The sequence below is a fragment of the Oryctolagus cuniculus genome, chromosome 8 (genome assembly GCF_964237555.1).
Source record: "Oryctolagus cuniculus chromosome 8, mOryCun1.1, whole genome shotgun sequence".
Lineage (NCBI taxonomy): Eukaryota > Metazoa > Chordata > Mammalia > Lagomorpha > Leporidae > Oryctolagus > Oryctolagus cuniculus.
The window spans coordinates 130,872,531-130,895,907 of record NC_091439.1 but is presented as its reverse complement, the minus strand read 5'-3'; the positions used below and the strand labels follow the sequence as shown (position 1 = coordinate 130,895,907).

Below are 23,377 nucleotides of genomic sequence, written 5' to 3'. Positions count from 1 at the left end.
ATTTAAAGACATGGATTTTTTTCAGATTTATCTTACAAAATGAACATTTGTTTAAAATTATGTATTTCCAAATTTTCTGAAAATCAGAAAGCCTCATATTGTAATTTTTAGTAACAAAATGTACTTACAGATTTTACACCACTAGAAAATATTGCCTCTGAAATATCACACAAACTTTTCTCTCATTTTTTAACTAAAAAATTTTTAATTAGAAAAATTATTTATTTCTGATCCTTTCATTCTATTTTCTGTTCAGGAAGTAGTCATGCATACATATCTGAAATAACATATTATTCCATGTTCTGTTTAAAGACAAAGCAGTGTAAGGAAAGTTGATCAGCTTTCTAGAATTCTCAGTTTATGGGATCTTATTTCCTGATTTCACATGAATTTCTGAAAACCAGCAATGTCATCTCAAAAAATGATACGGGGGCTATTAAAGAATAATCCCCTCATTCAATATTACAGTTGTTGGAGTAGAGCATATTTTCTTTAAGAAATGAAAAACTAAGAAGTAAATTCCACTTACTATCATTGGTGCATCAGTATAGACCAGTGTGGAAAAATACTGTGATGAACTTGCTTCTCTGATACCAAGGAGAAATTCTAGACTAAGCTTTAGTATTCTTGTGCTTTCACCTGATACTTCTTTTACTGCTACTCATCATTCTTGTCCACATCATTTATAGAGTCCTGGTGCAATCTTTCAAACTGGAGCAAATCCAGTGTCTATTGATTTCTTCTCAAAGGCTCTCTTTCCCATCAGATAACCAGCCAGTTTCATTCTCATGAGTGCTCTAACCATGAAAAAACTCCATAGCTTGAAGACAAATCCAATGAGTGAAGAAGAATCTATTGAGTTTTGGGATGCTTGGTGCATTGGATTGATCTGTGATTATGAAACTTAAACCTCTCATTACAACCCGGAAGCTGAGTGCTAGTCTTTCCAGTATATATTATCTACTAACTCTGTCATTGGCCTTTGTTGAGTGTGCTCATCAGTGATAGAGCCAATACTTGGGGGTTCAACAATCACATCATAAATTATTCCTCTGGTAATGAGGAAGTAGACACCACCTCTAGCATGTACATCGTCATGGCCAAAGGCATGTGTACCTGGGGAGGCTCCTTCAGCTTCAGGCTGGGACACTCGAGCACTAGATATGGGACTGAGTATGAGGTCTCCATGTTGGTGGTGGCTGGGACAGTGCTGGGCTTGGAACCCCGTGTACCACCCAGAAACACTGTTAAAAAATCTGATCAGGTATACAAATTATACATATTTATGGAGTTGTAGGTGATGTTTCAAAGCATGTATATATTATATAATGTCTCCAAAGTTATATATGCACATTAGCATTATTAGTAGTCATCTTATTGTATAATAGAGGCCCAGACAAAATCCCATCTGGCCTTAACTTAGTGTTTGTAGATCAGCGTTACTCCATCCCTTCTCCCTCCCCTCCTGAAACTCTCATAACCAACATTACACTTTTAACCTCTGTGAGAGGTTATTTTCTGGACTCCATATATGCGTGAGATGATGTGATACTTGTTTTTCTGTATCATATAAACTTTAAAAATTTAACCACTATTTTCTGTGTATTTTAAAAACCAGTTAAAGTCATTTGTCATTATAGTATTCTTCTAAGAACAGAAAGAGGGGTATAGATCTTCAGTGAGTAACATTAAATGTGGAAAAATAAACTATAATGAGGCATTTTGATCCATATGCCTAATATCACAGTCATCTCGGCGGCTTTAGGTTTTAAAGATACAGAGCCATACAAAGAGAAAAAAGAGGGAGGGAGGGAGGGAGGGAGGACATAGGGAAGAAAGGAGAGGGAGAGGGAGAGAGAGAAGAGAGAGAGAGAGAGAGAACCATCTGCTTCTTCACTCCCCAAATGCCTGCAATGGCTCTGTGCTGTGGACTCGATTCAGGTTAGGAGGCTACATTTTAAAATTCAGTGTTATTATAAAATTCTGAAAAAGACAACTGCCATGGTTTTCTATATTATGTCTCTGAGGTTATTTAAGAAACTATGCAGTTTATGATGTACTAAAAAGGATAGTAGATATTGCATTAGTCAGCGTTCTCCAGGGAACTAGTATCTCCTTAAAATGTAATGTATTGAAATGAAGTGGACATTTTGAGATTCAGTGATTGTTTACAGCCATTGTGTATTCTGTTGAGAAACAGTGTTTTGGTCTTGTTTCTTCACACTATTTGTTGAACCCTTCACACTATTTGTTTAATCCTTAGTATAGGGTTAACCTGACAATCATTAAGTAAACTGAAAGTAGATCTTTGCAAAAATTAAGAATGGGAATGGGAGAGGGAAGAGGAAGAAGTGTTGGAGCATGAGTTGCAAGGTGGGGAGGGAAGTATCACTATGTTCCTAGGGCTGTATATATAAAATGCATGAAACTTGTATAACTTAAATAAAATTAAAAATAACATACATAATCATTGCAAAAAAGAATATATACTCACACACATGAGTATAGGAGTGGTCAAAAAGTTCAAGAAAACACATATTATGAAAAAAAATCATTGCATCAAAATAATCTCACATACTAACTCTATATAACGCATGTGAATAGGACCTAATTTGAGACTAAGGGTAAGACATCAGTTTGAAAACAGCCCCTCTCAGAGCAACATGAACAAACTTAAAATCTGGGGTGAAGTATAGGTGGAAGAATGGAGAAATTACTGATGCTTTATGAAAAACTGATGGCGACAATGTCCTGAATAAACTGTTGGCATACAAATGGAAAACTCATTTTAAAAAGGAATGGGATGACATGGAGGATGCAGCCCACAGAGCAACCTGAGAGGAGAAATTAATATTTTCCATGACTTCATTGAAGAGGACGGAGGAGGAACAACAGAAACAATGGCCAATGCCATAGATTTCTTAACTGGTTCAGCATATAAAGTTCTGACTGAAAAAGTAAAGTGGAGCAGACTTTCTGTTTGACTGGTGTCAGAACTGTTGGCTCATATCAGCTGCACAGAGATTTCCATGGAAACTTTCAAGTGGGACCAAGACATCTGGAAGTATTTCTTCAAAGAACTGTAGCAGGAGATGAAACTTGGCTTTTCCAGTACAATCCTGCAAACAAAGCACAACCAAAGCTATGGTTACCTAGACATGGGAGTGGTCCTGTGAGACTGTGAGAAAGCAAAAGTGAACCAGTCTCAAGCAGAGTTGACCGTATGCTCAAGGTATTTTTGCTTGTTGACTTTCTTCTTGGGTGTCGCCATTTAAAAAAAAAAAAAGTCTTGAACTTGATGGAGGTTACATTGAGAAATTTTGTATTCATAATTCCTATCTCTTCATTTAATTTCCCATGGGCAGTTTGAAGTCCCCTCATGTGTGGACCTATTGGATTGGTTTGTGAAAGGCTGGAGAGTTCCACAGTAGTCAGCTGTAAGCTTGCAGCCTGGGGATCTGGTGGTGGGAATCAGTCCAAGAAGCTGGAAGCCCACCAACTCAGGGAGGGTGATTGTGATGCAGCCCCAACCCCAGGCTGAAGCCTGAGAGCCCCCAGACAGCTGCAAGGACACGGTTCTCAGTCCCAAGGCCAGCAGGGCTATCTGATCCCCAGAGGGCAGTCACAGCATAAACACACGCCTGTTCCAGAGGGAAGAGCCAGAAAAGGAGTTGTCCTTCCTCCCAGCTTCCTGCTCTGGCACAGCTGCATTCAGCCAGATGCCTACTCTCCTTGCAGGTGACTCCTTTCCTCTCAGCACTGGGAGCATTTCACAGACACACCCAGAAGTTGTGATCTGCCAATTATGTAGGCATCCCTCAATCACTCCATTACAGATGTCTGCGACTGTGTGTTAATCATCTACCAAACATTAAGGCTTTTCAGGTTCAAAATCAAGGAAGAGACTATTCTGCATATTATCTGGACAAATGATGATTGGTCAACACTGAGAATTTGCTCCAAATTGTTATTTCTGCAGCAGTGCTGTTTCTTCCCAACAAATCATAACTTTGTGTGCCTTTTAAATATGAGTCTTGTATTATATGCTTTTGTAAAATCAGCATAAACAGTCAAATGTTGCCTTTATCTCAAACTAATAAATATAATAAAAATGAAGTCAAACCAATACAAATAACAAAATTTGAAAATAATTCTGTGATATAATGTGAATAGTTTGCTTGCTTTTTGCTGTTTCCATCTGCATTCTGTAGTCAGAATTATTGCAAAATATTTTTATTAAACTACTCCAGAGAAAGAGGAATGAAACTTCTACAGTTCATGGATTATGAGATGTAATTATAGTTTCTTTATTGTAGCTTGTGTATTTTGTATTTGAGATCATAAATACGTATAACCCAAGACTATATTCTCTCTCATGGTCTCTCTCTTTTTCTTTTGATACCTTTCACTATTCCATTGGCTAAGACAATGCATTGCTTATGGTCACTTGACAAATGATTACCAAACCCACAAATTTGGAATTTAAATACTATACTTCCTATAAGTTGTCCTTTGTTGATTCTGTTTATTCCAGGTGATGGCAGTATAGGGCCTTTGCTGTAGTTATCAGATTGAAAGGACAACGCTCAACCCTTCAACTTCTTCCATATAAGAAAAGATGACTCCCCTGGCCGGTTGACACATGCATGCCTGGAAACAATACACACATGTTTCTCACTCACACTAAAGCAGTGTGCAAAGAACAAGAAAATTGTTAGGCTGACAATACATTTTGTTAATCTTAGTAAATATCAAGATAAGTGCATGAGTTTTTATTGCATTTATGTTTTTGTCTGACATGTTTTAATATAAATTCAACATATTTGTATAATTTGATAAACTTGTAGAAATAGGCATTTTTCAGTGCACCTGGATTTAAAAAATAAATATTATGTTCAGGGCTAGGTGAGACTTCAATAAAGCTGTTTAGTTCAAATTTGCCACCTAAGGCAGATGGCACCAATGCTGTGTTATGTCAGTGACAGTTTTCAAATGGAAAACATTGCATCAAGCTTTGAGAATGCCCACTGGAACTGCAGTAGATAGGCAACTGAAGAAAGGACTAGGGAAGTACTTAAAATAAAAAATGCAGATTCACAAACAGCACAGAAAATGGATTTTCAGTGATTTTTTTAATTGCTGAAATATAAATGTATTTTGACTCATTCTCTGACCAGAGAGGCACCCAGTAGCCCTGAATTTGTGTTTGTCCAAGCAAAAATATGTCTGCCATATAAGTAGTGGTGATATTTATAAGAAAATGACCATAAATTATTGCATATTGATGTTGACTTATATTGCTGCAATTTTCTGTTAGGAAAATTCAAGATTCTCTCAGTTGGTTTTATATTATTCATTGTTTCCTACAGCAGTAAAATACTTGAAGACCTCATTATAATACCTCAGAATTTTAATAACTTTTATGCATTATCTTATTAATTGCATTTAACTTTTATCCTTCTGTGTTTGCTGTGGAGTATCCAAGACCCAGCAATATTCAGTGTCTTACTTGAAATCATAGCACTTGCTAGCAGAAGACTTGGGGATATAACTCCATTCTTTCTTCTGCTTCAGGCCAGTTTTCTTTCACTGTGCTTAAAAAATGACAACAAGCAACAAAATCTGCTCTGTGGCCTGTTGTGGACAGATTGTCCATTGCAATGAGGATTGTGTCTAGATGAGAGGCACCAGTCAACCATTGGTGGGATGTGTGGGCTCTTCCTCCCTCCAGGTTGCTCTTATCCTGACATTTTAAAGCATGCTTGAAGTGATTTCCTATGTCCTGGATGCTAGAAGGAAAACCCAGGGGCCTCTCATAAAGCCTGCCCCCTTTTGCTGCATCCCAGCCTCAACCTCATGTATTCACTTCATAGAAGGACAGTTTTTACAACTTATTTTTGAAAACTTGGCATTTTTCCATATGAGTTAACATCTTTTTTAAATTTTTTTACAGTCAGAGTGGACAGTGAGAGAGAGAGAGAGAGAAAGGTCTTCCTTTACCGTTGGTTCACCCTCCAGTGGCCACTGCAGCAGGTGTACTGTGGCTGGTGCACTGCACTGATCCAAAGCCAGGAGCCAGGTGCTTCTCCTGGTCTCCCATGCGGATGCAGGGCCCAAGCACCTGGGCCATCCTCCACTGCACTCCCGGGCCACAGCAGAGAGCTGGCCTGGAAGAGGGGCAACCTGGACAGAATCTGGCTCCCCGGTTGGGACTAGAACCCGGTGTGCCGTCGCCGCAGGTGGAAGATTAGCCTATTGAGCCATGGTGCTGGCCATGAGTTAACATCTTAAGTAAGGGACAACTTAACAAACTAAAACTATTTTTTGTAAGATTTTCCTACAGGTAAGATTAAAAGTAAGTATTCGTTTACCAAAACATGAGTATCCTATATATAAGATAGGCAAAAACTTTGGAAAAGGAATTAACAGATAAATTTACTTTGGAGCAAAATTTATAAATCTATGCATACGAAGGGTCTTCAAAAAGTTTATAGATAATGCACATTTTTGGTAATATTCACTATTTTATTAATTTTTAAAGCTTTTTACTTCAGAATATTTTATTTTATTTTTTGAAAGATAGTTACAGAGCGAGGTAGAGCCAAGAGAGAGAGAGAAAAAGAGAGAGAGAGGTCTTCTATCTGCTGGTTCACTCCCAAAATGATCACAACAGCCAGAGCTGAGCTGAACTGAACCCAGGAGCCAGGAGCCAGGAGCTTCTTCCGGATCTCCCACATGGGTGCAGGTGCCCAAAGAGTTGGGCCATCTTCTCTGCTTTCCCAGGCCACAGCAGAGAGCTGGATCCGAAGTGGAGTAGCCAGGACTCGAACCAGTGTCTATATGGGATGCTGACACTGCAGGAGGAGGATTAACCTACTATGCCACAGTGTGTCCCCCAGAATAGTTCTAAATTTACAAACAAAAATTGTGAAGTGGAATGAAGAGTTCCCACGTACCCCACACCCAGCTTCTGTTACAGTTAACACTTTTATCATTCTTATCTATTTGTCACAAACAGATAATAATTTTGATATTGCCTAACTGCCTATTAACACATTTAACTCCTCACAGCATCTTAACCATTATACCAAGCATCGATCCCCAATAGATCTCTTTCCACTGCTTGAATCCTGGAAACGTGAAGTGGGAATGGAAATTAGGACATCAATATTAGCAGATGGGAAATTTTCTTTTTTATTTTTTTGTAAAGCTTTTGGGAAATTTTCTTTTGATTGTTCCTTTTTTTTTTTTTTTTTTTTTTTTGTAAGAGCTGAGTCCCTTTCCCAAACTGCTTCCTGTCTAAAGAAGTTTGGGGACTCTAAAGAAGCTTTTTAATTCTGAACTATTTGTCTTTTCTTAAAAAAAGATACATTTTTTTTGAAAGTCAGAGTTATAGAGAGAGGAAGAGACACACACACACACGGAGAGAGAGAGAGAGACTGTCCATCCACTGGTTCACTCCCCAGATGGCCACGGCAGTTAGTGCTGACTCAGGCTGAAGCCAAGAGCCAGAAGCTTCATCTCCAAATTAAGTGACAGGTGCCAAACACTTGGGCCCTCGTCTGCTGCTTTTCCCAGGCCATTATCTGAGAAGTAGGGCAGCTGGCTAATGAACCAGTGCCCAAATGGGATTCCAGCATCACAAGTGATGGCTTTCCCTGCTACACCATAACACTGGCCCCTCAGTTACTATTTTTGAATACGTTAACTGAGAATAATTAATGTTTTCTTCATGAGAGTAATGGTGAGGATAAAGTCATTGCATATATGGAGGGTCTATAAGAAGTTCACAGAATTTGTGTGCTATGAAAAAAATATGCATGAATTTCAACATCCTTGTACCAAAGTAAACTTACCCATTCATCCCATTTTCCATAAAATTTTTTGAAGTACCCTTATGTAGCAGTAAGAAAGATGCCTGATGTATAATAAGCACCTAATAAATAGTAGCCAATACACTTAGACATTATACATTTTGACTAAAGGATTTTAAATATTGCACAGTTCTGATTACAGAATTACAAGGAAAAGAACTGAAATGAAAATAAGGAAAAGAACAATAATTTGTGGTGAGAACAACAAAAGAATTTTGCTTCGCCCAACAAGCCTTCATTTAATTTAATCAACTTCTTCATATCAATGGCTAGTAGTGAAAAAAAATCTCCGGAATATTTCAGAAAGAGAATATGGAATGTGTACTGTAATATGATCCAAATTTTTGGAACAAAACGATTCAAGGTTGCAGTCAATATATAGTGCTTGTAAATTGAAAGTGAGTATTTTTCAGCACCTGTGCTTTGTCAGGTGCAAACTCAAACCCATCATAGAAAGATGTAGTACCATCTTTCTGATGGTTGTTAAAGGTGACAGGCAAAATGACTTCTGGCAGTTTCACTCAGATCCCTAGAGAACAAGAGTCAAATTCATGATACAAGCAGTAAAAGAATGTTGCATGAAAAGAATACAGAATTTGACAGATTGAAACACAGTCCCAGTGGGATTGAGCAGAGAGAATAAAGCAAGTCAAATCCTATTAAATCTTCTACAGGGCTCAAGGATTATATTATTCAAGTGGCAATAATGACAGGGCATTGGACACTGGCTTACAACATCTAAAATTCAGTTCATTCTTTTGATGTTGAGCATCTTAGGGTTTCAGATCTAGCAATTTTGGCAACAGTTAACTGGTTGAAGAATATTTAACCATATTAACAAATTGAAGGAAAAATTCCTTACTTCTTTGACTTACCATTTGTGTGTATGTGTGTGTGTGTGTGTGGTGTTTGTGCAAAAGTGTACTTCTGAGAACCAGCTTCCTAATAAGAATTTCCTGAGAGAATAAAAGACAAATGTTTTGAGTTAAATAAAGTTCATTTCCTGTGTAGATGATGATGATGATGATGATGATTTAAGCATCAGAAATTAAATGGAAGAAAATATTCAGTTCTTTTGGATGGGATTTTGTAATTGTATGTGTCTGTGTATAGTTCTAAGCTTTTTTGGTACTTTAATATCTTCTCTCTTCACTACTAAGAGTTTTTTTTAAAACATTTATTTATTTATTTGAAAGTCAGAGTTACACATAGAGAGAGGGAGAGGCGAAAGAGAGAGAGAGGCCTTCCATTCACTGGTTCACTTCCCAGATGGCCGCAATGGCTGGAGCTGCGCCAATCTGAAGCCAGGAACCAGGAGCTTCTTCTGGGTCTCCCACGTGGGTGCAGGGGCCCAAGGTCTTGGACATCTTCTGCTCTCCCAGGCCACAACAGAGAGCTGGATGGCAGTGAAGCAGCTGGGACTCAAGCTGGCGCCCATATGGGATGCCGGCACTGCAGGTGGCAGCTTTACCCTCTAGGTCACAGCGCCAGACCCTGTTTTGAAGGTGGGGGAAGATGCCAGAACTGCCTATGGATTTGCATCAACACAGCAGAATTTACCCAGTTTTAAAACTGACTCTGCAAAATCCTTGAAACAGATGAGCATGCATTCTCTCACTTGGAAGTCAACAGCAGTGTCTTCCTTGTGTCAAAATTTACCATTACATTGTTTCAGAGGAGAAAGTGTGGTTCCATCTCAACATTAGACTCTGCAGTCCAACTCCCATTTACCATTTACTTTATATAGGTCTGTTTTATAGCTATTTTAAACATCTTCAGGGACTGAGAGAGGAGTAGACTACACCACTGAAAGAGGCATTTACCACAGGTGAACACTTAGTCCCTTGTTCACTAGTATTGACCTTCACTATGGAGCTACAACAAAAACCTTCCTATAGTAAATCCTGAACTTGATGCTGCTCTAATTTCTCTTGAAGAAGAGCTTCAGAATCTGCACAGTATAATGTGAAGATCAGAGGGAAACAGTCGATAGCCCAATGAATTATTTCTGATACATTGACATTTCTTTTATCAATCACAGTTTCCATGTTCTCAATTAAGATGCTAAGCCCACACATTAAACTACATGAGAGGAACTTTCTTACATGAGATTGGGTGTTAAAAATCATAATATTTACTGGAAATGACAACTTATGACAGGGAAAGTTATTTAACTAAGAAGCACCACAATAAAGCACATAACCACCAAATTGTTGACATAATCCATATTGGACTTCATTTTCTCAAACATATACACTATTAATTGAAAATAGCGATAAAAATTGCAAGTGAGCCATACTCAGTTCATTATAATCAACTAAACATTCAATAATGTTGGTGTTGGGATATTACAAGAAAGAGTTTTGAAACCTGGACTTCCTTAGTCATCCTGTTAGTCTGAGTCAGCTGAAAAGCTGATCTCAAGATGTCATTAAATGTATAATTATTTTAGTAAGTAAAATATGGTATGCAAGGAAATAGGTAGTAAGCTGCTATAGGATGGGCAAGGGAACCACATGGAAGCCTGACCCTGAAAAAAGGAGGGTTTGGGGCAACAGACTGTTATGGAAGTCAAGATGAGACTAGAAGAGACCCCGGGGGTCCTCATGTCAGTCTGCAGAAGAGACCAGTGTCTTGCAGGAATGGTTCTGCCTTAGCAACTTGCCACACTCAGTCATGTGAGGGAGTGTTCCACTTAGGTCTTCTGGTTGTCAGACATGGGGTAAACTAGATTTCATTACTTTTTCCATAAGTATTATGAGAAGTGGTAAAGAATTATAAAAGGCTGTCAAAAATATTTGTTTTTGAAAAGTTTTGCTTTTAATTTGTTTTATCCTGCACTTTTTATTGCCTTCCTATATTTCATATGACAAGATGTTTCACAATGTTAATCAGAAATGGAATTTAAAAATAAGTTTATTTGGTTACATAATGCTTTCATATCTGTGCCTACAAATGGTATTCACAAATTTCATGGAAAACGTATTTGTTGAAAAACTGTGCATGGATTTTTTTTTAAAAATTTACAACAAAATGAACTTATTTTCAAATTCCATTTTCTATTTTGAATTATCTACGTAGTTAGAACTAGAAGAGACTTTAAAATATCAAACAATAATATGGAGGCCAACCTGAGCATACAGTATACTTACGCTTATGTTCCAACCACCGATTGTGAGATCTTGAGTAAATTATGCCTCTCTGTACTGGGTGTTGTATTTATAAGATTAATAAGTTATTTGTTATCTGCTGAACATTCTTGATGCATACATTTCATCTTAACTATTGATCATATATTCTGGGGTCTGGCACTGTGGCATAGCAAGTAAAGCCACTGCCTGCAATGTCAGCATCCCCTATTGGTGCCTGTTTAAGTCCCGGTTGCTCTACTTCTGATGTGGCTCTCTGCTTTGGCCTGGGAAAGAAGTAGAAAATGGTGCAAGTGCTAAGGCTCCTGCACCTGTATGGTAGACCCAGAAGAAGCTCCTGGCTTCTGGCTTTGACCTGGCCCAGTCCTGGCCATTGATGCCATTTGGGGAGTGAACCAGCCGGTGGAAGACCTCTCTCTCTCTCTGCTTCTGCCTCTGTTACTCTGCCTTACAAATCAATAAATAAATATTTAGAAAAAATCATGTTGTTATTAAAATTAGCATAGAAAACATCGTAAAGCATCTCAGTAAGAAAGAGCCTGGAATATCTTTTTCCATGCTTTCACTTTCAGTCTGCATGTACCTTTGTTGATGACGTGTGTTTCTTGTAGAAAACAGATAGATGGGTCTTTTTTAAAAATCCATTTAGCCAGCCTGTATCTTATAATTGGAGAATTTAGGCCATTTACATTCAAGGTTATCATTGATAAATAATGATTTGGTCAAAAAATTCCTGGAAACAAATGAAGATGATAATACAATATATCAAGACTTATGGGATACAGCAAAAGCAATGTTAAGAGGCAAGTTTATAATAATTAGTGCCTACAACAAGAAAATGGAAAATCATCAAATAAATGAGCTGTCAAAGCATCCCAACAACCTAGAAAAATAACAACAAACCAAACTCCAAATTAGCAGGAGGTAAGAAATATTTAAAATCAGAGAATAAATAAAGAAAATTGAAACAAAAATTACAAAAGATCAATGAAATGTTTTCTTGAAAAAAAAAATGAACAAAATTGATGCATCATTGGCCCAACTAACCAAAACAAGAAAGACCCAACTCAATAAAATCAGAGATGAAAAAGAGGAGAAAACAATAGATGCCAGAGAAATAAAAAGAATCATCACGGATACCACAAACAGCTATATGCCAACACATTGGAAAGTCTAGAAAATAGGCATAGCTATTTGGACACATAAAATCTACTAAAATTGAGGCACAACGGCATAGAAAACCTAACAGACCAACAACCGAGACAGAAATTGAATCAATAATAAAGACTCTCCCAAAAAAGAAAAGTAAAGGACTGGATTGCTTTACTACTGAATTCTACTAGGCTTTTAATTTTTTTTTTTTTTGACAGGCAGAGTGGACAGTGAGAGAGAGAGACAGAGAGAAAGGTCTTCCTTTGCCATTGGTTCACCCTCCAATGGTCGCCGCGGCCGGCGCACCGCACCTATCCAAAGGCAGGAGCCAGGTGCTTCTCCTGGTCTCCCATGGGGTGCAGAGCCCAAGCACTTGGGCCATCCTCCACTGCACTCCCTGGCCACAGCAGAGAGCTGGCCTGGAAGAGGGGCAACTGGGACAGAATCCAGCGTCCTGACTGGGACTAGAACCCAGTGTGCCGGCGCTGCAAGGCAGAGGATTAGGCTTTTAATTTAATGAAGAACTAATTTCAATTCTTTTCAAGATATTTGAAACAATTCAAAGAGAGAGAATTCCCACAAACTCCTTCTATGATGGCAGCATCACCTTAATTCCAAAACCAGAAAAAGATATAACAAATAAACAGAACTATAGACCAATATCCCAGATGAACACAGATGTAAAATCCTCAACAAAACATTAACTAATCAAATTTAACAACACATAAGAAAGATTATTCACCCAGATCAAGTGGGATTTATCCCTGATATGCAGGGATAGTTCAACATCTACAAATCAATAAATCAGTAAACTGAAGGATAAAAACCTTACGACTATCTCAATACATGAAGAGAAATCATTTGATAAAATACAACATCCTTTCATATAAAAATCTTAAGCCAATTGGGTATAGAAGGGACATTTCTCAACACCATCAAGGCAATATACAACAAACACAGAAAATGCCAAGGGTCCCTGGCTATTTGGGACATGCAAATAAAAACCATTATGAAGTTTCACCTCACTACAGTTAGATTGACTCTCATACAGAAATCTACAAACAATAAATGCTGAAGAGAATGTGGGGAAAACGCTACCCTGATCCACTGTTTGTGGGAATATAAACAAGTAAAAATATATCTACCGTATGACCCAGCCATCCCACTCTTGGGAACTTACCTGAACAAAATGAAATTGGCACATGAAAGAGTTATTTATACTCCCATGTTTATTGCAGCTCAAGCCACAACAGTTAAGATATGGAATCAACCCAGATGTCCATCAACCACTAACTGGATAAAGAAAATGTGGTATATATACACTATGAAATACTGTTCAACCAAACAAGAGAAAAAATCCTGTGTTTTGCAACAAAATGGATACAATTGGAAACCATTATACTTAGTGAAATAAGTCAGTCTTAAAAAGATAAACATCATTTGTTTCCATGATCTGTGGTAATTCATAAAATATAATATTACTAAATTTATAGTGTAATATTACTAAAGTTAAAAATGTAGTTTAAATGAATCAGTGCCCACATGGGATGCCAGCCCTGCAGGTGGAGGCTTAACCTACTACATATGCCACAGCGTTGGCCCCAGAAAATATCATTTTTATTGTGATTATTCTATAAACAACTATAGCACTTACATTGTACTATAAGAAAGAGATGATTTAAATGTATACAGTAAGATGTGCATGTTTGATAGGCAAATATTATAACATTTTTTCTACGGGATCTGAATATCTGCAGCATTTGGTATCCATGGGGTCGTGTTCTCATGGACACTGAGAGATGACTGTAATTACTAATTAGTTCACAGGTAGGAGAAGGGTGCAGAGGAAGATTGAATTCATAGGTCTCCAATATGGGAAAATGGAAATATTCCTTTAAATAATATAATCCAATAATAACACTTCTTAAAAAGCACCTAGTTAAAAATCATAACAGATTCATATTCAAATGGAAGAGCTAATATAATGTCATCTCTATATAATATATATATATAATATTACTAAAGTTAAAAAGAACTCTTATAATTCATAGCAAGCAAAGTGTTGTATGCTATTTTAACATTAGGCTAATTACTGTTAAGTTTTATTTGGGAGGCTTTTGTTGTTGTTGTCCTTATGCTCCACTCATACTTTTGTCCACATTGTGTACACTTCCATTGTATGAGTCAATGGCCATATCATATGTGGCTTATAAAATCATTTTCTTGATTGTGTTGTGTTGTATTGATTTAGTAGTATTTGCAAGTTTACAAATAATCTTAAACTGTGAATATATAGAGATCTACATGCTTCAAAAATTTCACAGAAAATGTAATTGAAAGATAAATTTATTTTTTGGTGCAAAAAAGTTTGAAATTCATACATATTTTTCAAAAGAAAATTTATTCTTGTTCCCTCCTGGGATGGCCTCTAGCCACACACAGATTTATCAAAAAACCTGGGTGTTTGCTAGAGATAGCACAGAGATGCTCCCTGTCTCCAGTGATAAGGAATGAGACCACTTGCTGATTGGACAATACCCTGGCTCCCTGACTGGTTGTTATCCTTGACTTGCTGATAGGTACCAATTACTATCCCTGTCTCCCTGAATGTTCCCTAGAATGGCTTTTAACCCCTACCTATAAAGACCAATCATAAGTGTGTATACTCATGATCCTTTCTGCCCCCACTGATTGGACATGGCACCCTTTTTTTTTTCCCAAGCATCTTTTTGTGTGATAAAAAGATTGCATTTCCAAGCGGCAGGGGCAAGTCCTCCCTTGGAGGCTCCCTTCTGACTGCTGTGTTAGGAGGCTCCCTGCTCTCAGTAAAGCCTTCACTCCTGTTCACTCTTTCCATCTGCATGGAAATTCCTCTTTGGTGTGGAACAAGGACTGACTTTGTCCTCCAGCTGTAACAACACTAATTGGGACACCCACATTCCTAGTGACTTAACCCAAAACTCAGCCATGGTCCTGATTCCAGCTTCCTGCTGATGCACACCCTGGGAGGCAGCAGTTGATGGCTCTAGTAGCTGGGTTCCTACCACCCACAGTGGGAACTGAGATTTAGTGCCAGGCTCCTGACTTCAGGCTGGCCCAGCCTCAGGGGATGCAGGGCTTTGGGAGTGAACCAGCAAATGGGAGGTCTTTGTAGATTTCTTCGTCCATGTGTCTGTCTATTTCTGTCTGTCTGCCTTTCAATATATAAGATAAACTTAAAATGATTACCATAAATAGGAAATGTGTTTTAACTGAAGACAAGGATGGGTCATTTCACAATGATGGCACAGGGTTAGTTGCTGACCCAGAGAAGCTCTGCCTTTTGGACAGACTAGTTTACCAAGTCATTTAACCTGTAAAGTCACTGGAATCAACATTTAAGCCATAATCGATATTTTATCAAATGCACTCATATGTGAAAACCACATCCATATGGCATTTTCACTTTTTATCTTATCCCCAAAGTAATTACTCTGCCAGGAGGGACCAACTTATACTAATGAAAATGACACAGAGACAGAAGTGTAAGTATGTCATTTCTGCCGTGCTTGGTACAAGGAAAAAGCACTCCCCTGAGACTCTATAGAAAAGAGAGGCATATTCCAATGGCACATCTGATGGTCTTTTCTCAGCAATAGAATCAGATCCAGGGCAGAGCCATTATGGAGATTTGGCCCTTGTAGAGGGATGAAGGAAATTTAAATTCACTTCTGGTTGAATCCTTGGGGTTACCTCTTGGAAATGAAAATTTCAGATCTATAATAGAAGACCAATGTATCTGGAATTTTGCATTTATTAGATTTTCTTTATTAAAAATTCTTTACATCTATAACAGTTAAAATTCTATTCTTGCCTTCAGTTATATGCTTAAGATTATATTTTTAAAAAGACAGAACATACATTTACTATAACTTTTAATGAGGAGTACAGAAAATAAAGTGAAAATCATAATCATTTTCCCCCAAAGAAGATAAGAGAAAAATAAAGTGATTTAAGGAGACATAATAACAATTTCACATCTTATGTGTTCAATAAGGTAGCACATAAACACCTAACAACACGTAGTCATTTTCTCCAAAATATTCCAAAACATGTTGTATAACTGCTAGGTAATAGGCAATATTTACTGCATATCTGTGGTGTAGCAGACAGGCCCTAGGATGATTCTCAGTGTTTTCTACCTCCCAAGGAGCCACGTATAAGCCCATTGCTGGAGTGCAGGTGGCACCTGTGACTTCCTTCTCAACGACAGAACATGGCAGAAACAATTGCCTGCCACTCCTCCCTTGGTTTGTGTTCCATAACAATGCTACTGGGGTACCTCCTGTGACGACATCATGTTATACGAAATTCTGTCTTAGACTGCTCAGTGGGGGACTCTCATTCTGTAATCAAGAGTGTGGGATTGAGGCAGAAGAGGGGCTGAGGACTCTGGACAGAGAATCTGAGCTGGTCTTGCTTTGGCTAGCCTCTTCAGATGTCCCAGGAGAGCTCAGCTTGCAACATTGTGCTCAAAGGTACTAAAGCTTCAAGTACACACTTTGAGGCATATTTTTGAACTTGCCATTCCCAGTGACGTCTGTTTCTTGAGCAGGAAGGGCCCTTTTAACATCCTGGATGCTCCCCCTGCACCTTGCTTTCAAAGCCCTGGCAAACTGCTGCTCAGCAAGGCTGTTTCCTTAGGGCAGTCTGCCTTCCCGCTGTCCCTTTACTGGTCACAAGTAAAGAAGCTTTCCCATGAGCAGTCTCTGCTGAGGCTGATTATTTGGTGACCTCCCAAGGATACAGACCCTTTGCATCCACTCACAAAATCGGTGAAGTCAGACGGTTCTGTCTTCAACCTCCGATCAGTTCCAGGGAGCAAGGCAAATAGCAGTGGCTGCTTCTACACTGCATAGTCACTCCTGGGAAACACCTGCTTTGTCTTGGTGTGGGGTGACTTGGGAAAGGGAGGGAACCACATGACATCTGCAGCCCATCCAGGGCTCACTCATTCACCAAGGTTCCCCTTGGTGCCTGGCAAGGCTGAGTTGCCCACAGGTGATGCACCCAATTGGAACCATTCCTGTTCAGCACCTCACAGAATCAAGGAGTGATTTGGGATTGTCACGCTAGTCAGTGTCTAAGAGTTACTGAAAGTGAAAGCCAGGACAGGACAGAATGCGGTACAGGAAAGCGACAAGCTTTTCCAAGACACTGTGATGAATGTCTCAGGTTTTGCTCTGGGAGATTAAAGATCACAAAGGAAGTGGCCCAAGAAGTCTCCAGGTGAGGTTTTGGGGTCACTGGACAGATGTGCGGCTGCTTCACTCAGGTTTAGAGGCTGCCACAGGGTCCAGATGAACATTAGCATGATAGGGACAGGTGTTGTGCCACAGTTGGTTAAGCTGCCACTTGGGATGCCTGCTAAGTCCATGCACTGGGATGCAGATAACTCTGCACTTCACCTGGCCAACATTTTGACAACCTTCTTGGATTGGACCCTGAGCAGAGATCCCAGGTGAGCCAAGGAACTGTGAGGTTAAAAACATGTGTGCTGCTTTAAGTCACTGCATTTGTAGGAGTTTTGTCACACAGAATAGAGAAGGAATACCCTGTGGACTTTGTGCACTGTTTTATGTGTGAGTGTTAAATATTCAATTGTAATTGTCATAGAATATGTGCATGCGTGCTCGTACTTTATCCGAATCAGTTCTCCTTTCTTTTCTTTTCTTTTTTTCTTTTTTTGACAGGAAGAGTTAGACAGTGAGAGAGAGAGAGACAGAGAGAAAGGTCTTCCTTCCATTGGTTCACCCCCAAATGGCAGATACAGCTAGAGCAACACCAATTCGAAGCCAGGATCCAGGTGCTTCTCCTGGTCTCCCATGGGGTGCAGGGCCCAAGCACTTGGGCCATCCTCCCCTGCACTCCCAGGCCACAGCAGAGAGTTGGACTGGAAGAGGAGCAACAGGGACAGAATCTGGTGCCTCAACCGGGACTAGAACCCGGGGTGCCGGCACCACAGGTGGAGGATTAGCCTAGTGAGCCGCGGTGCCAGCTAGTTCTCCTTTCTTTTCATGTCACATTAACTGAGTAAAGTACTGCAGGAGTCATTTGGATCAAATGCTCTGGTCAAATCCAAGTAGTAGCTAAGAGGCATTAATCAGCATTTGAGGTAGTTTTGAGCTCTGATGAACTCTGTCTTGAATATTTTCCACTCGTGAATCACCTGACAGTTACGATGTGGCTTTCATACAATGGTACTAAAAGAGTTTGTGGAAAAGTAGAATTAAAAGATGTTTATTTTGATGCAAAAAGTTTTAAAATCCACACATTTTTTTCATAATATGCATTTCCAAGAACTTTTTTAAAAAATATTTTATTATATTATTTGTTTGAGAGGTGGAGTTACACACAGAGAGAGGGAGAAACAGAGAGAATGGTCTTCCATCTGCTCGTTCACTCTCCAGATGGCCACAAAGGCTGGACTGAACCAATCTGAAACCAGGAGCCAGGAGCTTCTTCCAGGTCTCCCACGTGGGTGCAGGGGCCCAAGGACTTGAGTCATCTTCTGCTGCTTTCCCAGGCCACAGCAGAGAGCTGGGTTGGAAGAGGAGCAGCCGAGACATGAATTGATACCCATATGGGACTCCAGCACCTCGGGTGGAGACTTAGCCCACTATGTCCCAGTTCTGGCCTTCCAAGAACTTTATGATGACTCCTCATATGCATAGATTTCAAGAAGTTTTTGCATGAAAATTAACATGTTTTGCTTCTGTTTTCATGAACTTTTGAGGTACACCTGTGCATGTCCACACAAAGTGATCCCTGAAAGGCCCAGGCAGATGGTGAAGCACTGTTCCAGAGGCTTTGCTATGAGCCGCAAAACACTTGCATTAAATCCAGATATGAAAATAAGAGAACATTTCAGCATTGTTCAAGAAAACACGTGGAGGACAACAAAAGGAGAGCTCAAAAAACATGAGGATGAAAGAGAGATCCCATGTTGGGGCCAGTGGCTCCCATGAAGTGACCAATAGACAGGAAAGAAAGAATCAGGATTGCCCAGAACAAGTCCATTAGGCAACAGCCTGACAACAGCCACTGCACAACTTGGAATATAACAGGTAGGAACTCCAGTAGCGAAGAATCCTGTCCGTGTTTATGGGATGGGAAAATTCCTATCGGTTGTCATCATGGACCATGAAGCAGATGGGCTTATTTCTGGGTGAAGGGGAGGAAGGAAATTCTGTCTTCCAGAACCATCTAGAATACCACATTCTTTGGAACATTTCACAGTTTTCAATTCTGTGGCTTCTCTGAAAATTCCTCTCTCTCTCTTTCTCTCTCTCTCTCTCTCTCCACACACACACACACATTTCCAAAATATATTTCCTCAGCCTATATATTTCCTCAGCCTAATTATTACTGCTGGAAAACAATATTTATTTTTATATTTAACCTATTTGCAATGTTATTTATTATTTAATACATCCATGAACAGATACATAGTGATTATTTAAGTTGTAAATGAAACCTAACTACAGGATATTTTTGAGGTTGTTAGCTATTGTGAAAAAAACAATAGCAGTGACAACTTTGTTTCTCCTTACTCCTGTCTTCCACACAGAGGGAATCACTATTCGGAATTCTTTACCTATCTTTTTATGTTTTACATTTTTGTGTGTGTGTTTCACACAGTGTTCTCTTTTATTTCACTGGTTTGGGGCATCATGTATATATTCTTGTTGATTTTCTGAACTTTGCAGAAAATCTTGAGACTATCCCAGATTAACATTCATTTTGATTTTACTCTGATATATTCATCTCTTAATTGGTTTAAGCTGTTTTTATGTTTGCAGATACATGGTGTTTTAAATCTGTTTGACTGATTACATTATAATTGTATAAAGTATATTTTATAGATCCTTTGATATTTGTTTCACCTTGGTTTATGGCACCTAAAATGTTCAATTTTTACAGTTGTGTACTTGAGAAAAATGTTTTGTTTCAAAATTATTTGGTTCACGGGATCTGCTTATTACTCCATGCCATATTATTGCTACTTTTTGTTACTTTTATCTATCAGTACCAGAGAAAATTGTCTTGAAATACTGTTTTGTGCTGTTAGATTTATTCACTTTTCATTTTGACTAAACACTTGTTTTTTTTTTCTTTATAAAACTTTGGGAGTGCTTATGCATTTAGAATTGTTGCATTCTCCTGCTGAATTGTTTTATCATTATCTCTGTAAGTATATTGTTAGTGTTACCCTGAGGGTTTTTTTCTTTTTTTTTCATGACTTTTTAAAAGATTTTATTTAAGGTAAACAAATTTCATATATACAGATTTAGAAACACAGTGATATTTTTTTCTATCTTTCTACTTTCAAACTTCCTATATCTGTTGATACTAAGTTTTATGTATTGAAGATAACATATAGTTATATGATGTCTGTTGTCTGTCTTGAAAATGTCTTTTCACTGGCAGGATGTGTGAAGTTAGGGTGCTTCAAAAAGTGGAATTACTGGAATTGTGGAAAATGGAATTAAGTGATAAGTTTAGGGTGGCCATTCTGCCTAGCAATTAAGATGCCAGTTAGTTGTCCATGTCTTGTATTGAAATGCCCAAGTTTGAGTCCCTGCTTTGCTCTTGAATCCAGTTTACTGCAAATGCACACTTAAGGGATAGCAGAGATGGTTTAAGTAATTGGACCCCCGCCAACCAAGTCGGAGACTTTAATTGGGTTCCCAGCGCCTGGATGGAGCCTGGTCCAGATGCAGCCATTATGGGCATTTTGGGAACTCTCTCTTCCTGTTTGTTGCCTTTGTCTTTGTCTCTGACTTTCTCTCTATCTCTCTGCCTTTCAATGCTACATACAAGAAATGGAAAAGGAAAATCCACTGCTGTTTGCTTGGCACCACTCCCAAAAGTAGCAAAGGAAGATGTGTAGTATGTGAAGGGGCTACGGAAAAGATGGAAAAGCAGTTAAATTTATGGATTCATGAGATGATCACTGATTGAAAAAAGTGTATGGACAGCATTATTGTGAAACTGAAAGCTGAAATTTGTAGTCAAGTCACTCAGGAGCATTTTAAACACTTCTTGATAGTGTTAGCTGATGCACATTTCAACAGGTGATTCAGCAGTAAAGATGTCAAACTTCCAAGTGAGGCAGGTTGTGGAGATCGGTGGGCTGTAGAAGCATTCTAAATACCTACTAAGTGTCCCACAGAAGTAGGGTTATGTGGAAGAGCAGACTTGTAATACCAATGACATTGGCCTACTTTGTGGTCATTGGCAAACCAACCTGTATAAAGCAACTGGGGCTGGTGCCGTGGCTCAACAGGTTAATCCTCCGCCTTGCGGCGCTGGCACACTGGGTTTTAGTCCCAGTCGGGGCGCCGGATTCTTTCCCAGTTGCCCCTCTTCCAGGCCAGCTCTCTGCTGTGGCCAGGGAGTGCAGTGGAGGATGGCCCAAGTCCTTGGGCCCTGCACCCACATGGGAGACCAGGAGAAGCACCTGGCTCCTGCCTTTGGATCAGCGCGGTTAGCTGGCCACAGAGTGCTGGCCGCGGCGGCCATTGGAGGGTGAACCAACGGCAAAAGGAAAACCTTTCTCTCTGTCTCTCTCTCTCACTGTCCTCTCTGCCTGTCAAAAAAAAAAAAAAAAAAGGCAACTGGACCCAAAGTCCCAGTTTTTAATATTTCAAAGGTCAGGGATTGGTATACATTAGACCAAAACAGTGCATGGCATCAAGGTATTCTGGGTATGGTTCCTCAATTCCTTCATTCCCGAAGCCGAACATTGTTTGCATGAAGAGTGTATTTTTTTTGGTACAGTGCACATTCACAGTGCCGTGTGTATTTCCTGTATAGGACTGTACAGTATGTGCCACTGCGTGTTTTTACTGTGTGACAGCACTGCATACATGTGTACGTGCACTGAGTGGGAGAGTGAATGTAGTACAAGCCAGCTGCCATAGAATACATTACACAGAAAGCCATAATCAGAAGATTACTTCATGAGAAATAAATGTGTGTGTATTCATAAGAAACACGTATTATAAAGAATGTTTAAGACAAACGCATGTAAAAAGATATATTGATAAGCTGATGAAAATATTGTGGTCAGCAGCTCACAGGCGCCGTGCTCACTGCTTAACTTGTGTGTGATGACTTACAGAATGTAACCACCCACAACAGTGACAGTCAACCATATTATTAGTTATAATTGCTACAGTGATTTTTGTAAGTGAGATGTCTTCAAAGTTCATGGAAAATGTTCAAAAAATTAGTTCAAAAAATTAAAAAGAACAAAGGAAAGAGGAGGGAGGGAGAGAGGAAAGTTTCATTGTACTCTTAGAACCATTGAAATTCATGAAATCTGTTCTCTCCATATTAAAAAAATAAATAAATAAAATAAAGTATAAAAAATAAAATAAATAAAAAATAAAAACTACACATGGATTTCAGATATTTTGCATCAAAATAAACTTATCTTTTAACTTCATTTTCCATGAACTCTTTGATCCTTTACTTCTGGGGTTACCAATTTATTTGCTCAACTTCCCTTTTCCTATAGCAGAGTTTTCTGTGATTTTTTTTCTTATTTAATTGCATAGATTCTCTTAATGAATCTCTCTTGGTGATATATTTTCTAAGTTTTTGTTTAGGAAAAATTTGATTTTTTTTCAAGATTTATTATTTGTATCAAAAGTCAGAGTTACATAGAATGAGAGGAGAGAAAGAGAGAGAGAGAGAGATTCCAGGTGGCCACATTGGCCAACGCAGAGCCAGGCCAAAGCAAGGTGCTTCATCTGGGTCTCCCACTTGGGTGCAGGGGCCCAGGTACTTGGGCCGTCTTCCATTACTTTCAGGAGCATCAGCATGAAGCTGAATGGGAAGTGCAGCAGCTGGGACTTGAACCGATGCCCATATGGCATGCTTCCCCCCCAAGGGAAAATGTTTTTATTTCATGTTTTGTGATAAAAAATAATTTTGTGGGATTATAAGTTAGGGTTGAAAGTTATTCCTTTCCTAGTACTTTAGCTATTCTGGCACTGTTCTCTGGAAACTATTATTGCATTTAAGATCTCTACTCTTAGTCTAATGGTGCTACATTGTATGTTCTAGGCCACCTGATTTTCTTTCCTCCTACAATTCAGATTTTCTCTTATTTTTGAGGTTCTTCACTTAGGTGTGTACTATGTCTCAGCATTA

At 38.9% G+C, this 23,377-nt stretch overlaps 1 long non-coding RNA gene and 1 pseudogene across 1 annotated transcript in view; both read right to left on the bottom strand.

The window, feature by feature from the left end:
- Window positions 1-479: 479 nt before the first annotated feature.
- On the bottom strand, window positions 480-1,809 carry LOC100341407 (oligosaccharyltransferase complex subunit OSTC-like; annotated as a pseudogene).
- Window positions 1,810-2,723: 914 nt separating this feature from the next.
- Window positions 2,724-23,377, bottom strand: part of LOC138843603 (uncharacterized) — a 75,604-nt gene continuing 54,950 nt past the window's right edge. Inside the window, exon 3 of the long non-coding RNA XR_011378549.1 lies at window positions 2,724-3,119. This is a non-coding gene — a long non-coding RNA (uncharacterized lncRNA). The remainder of the gene's footprint in view (window positions 3,120-23,377) is intronic.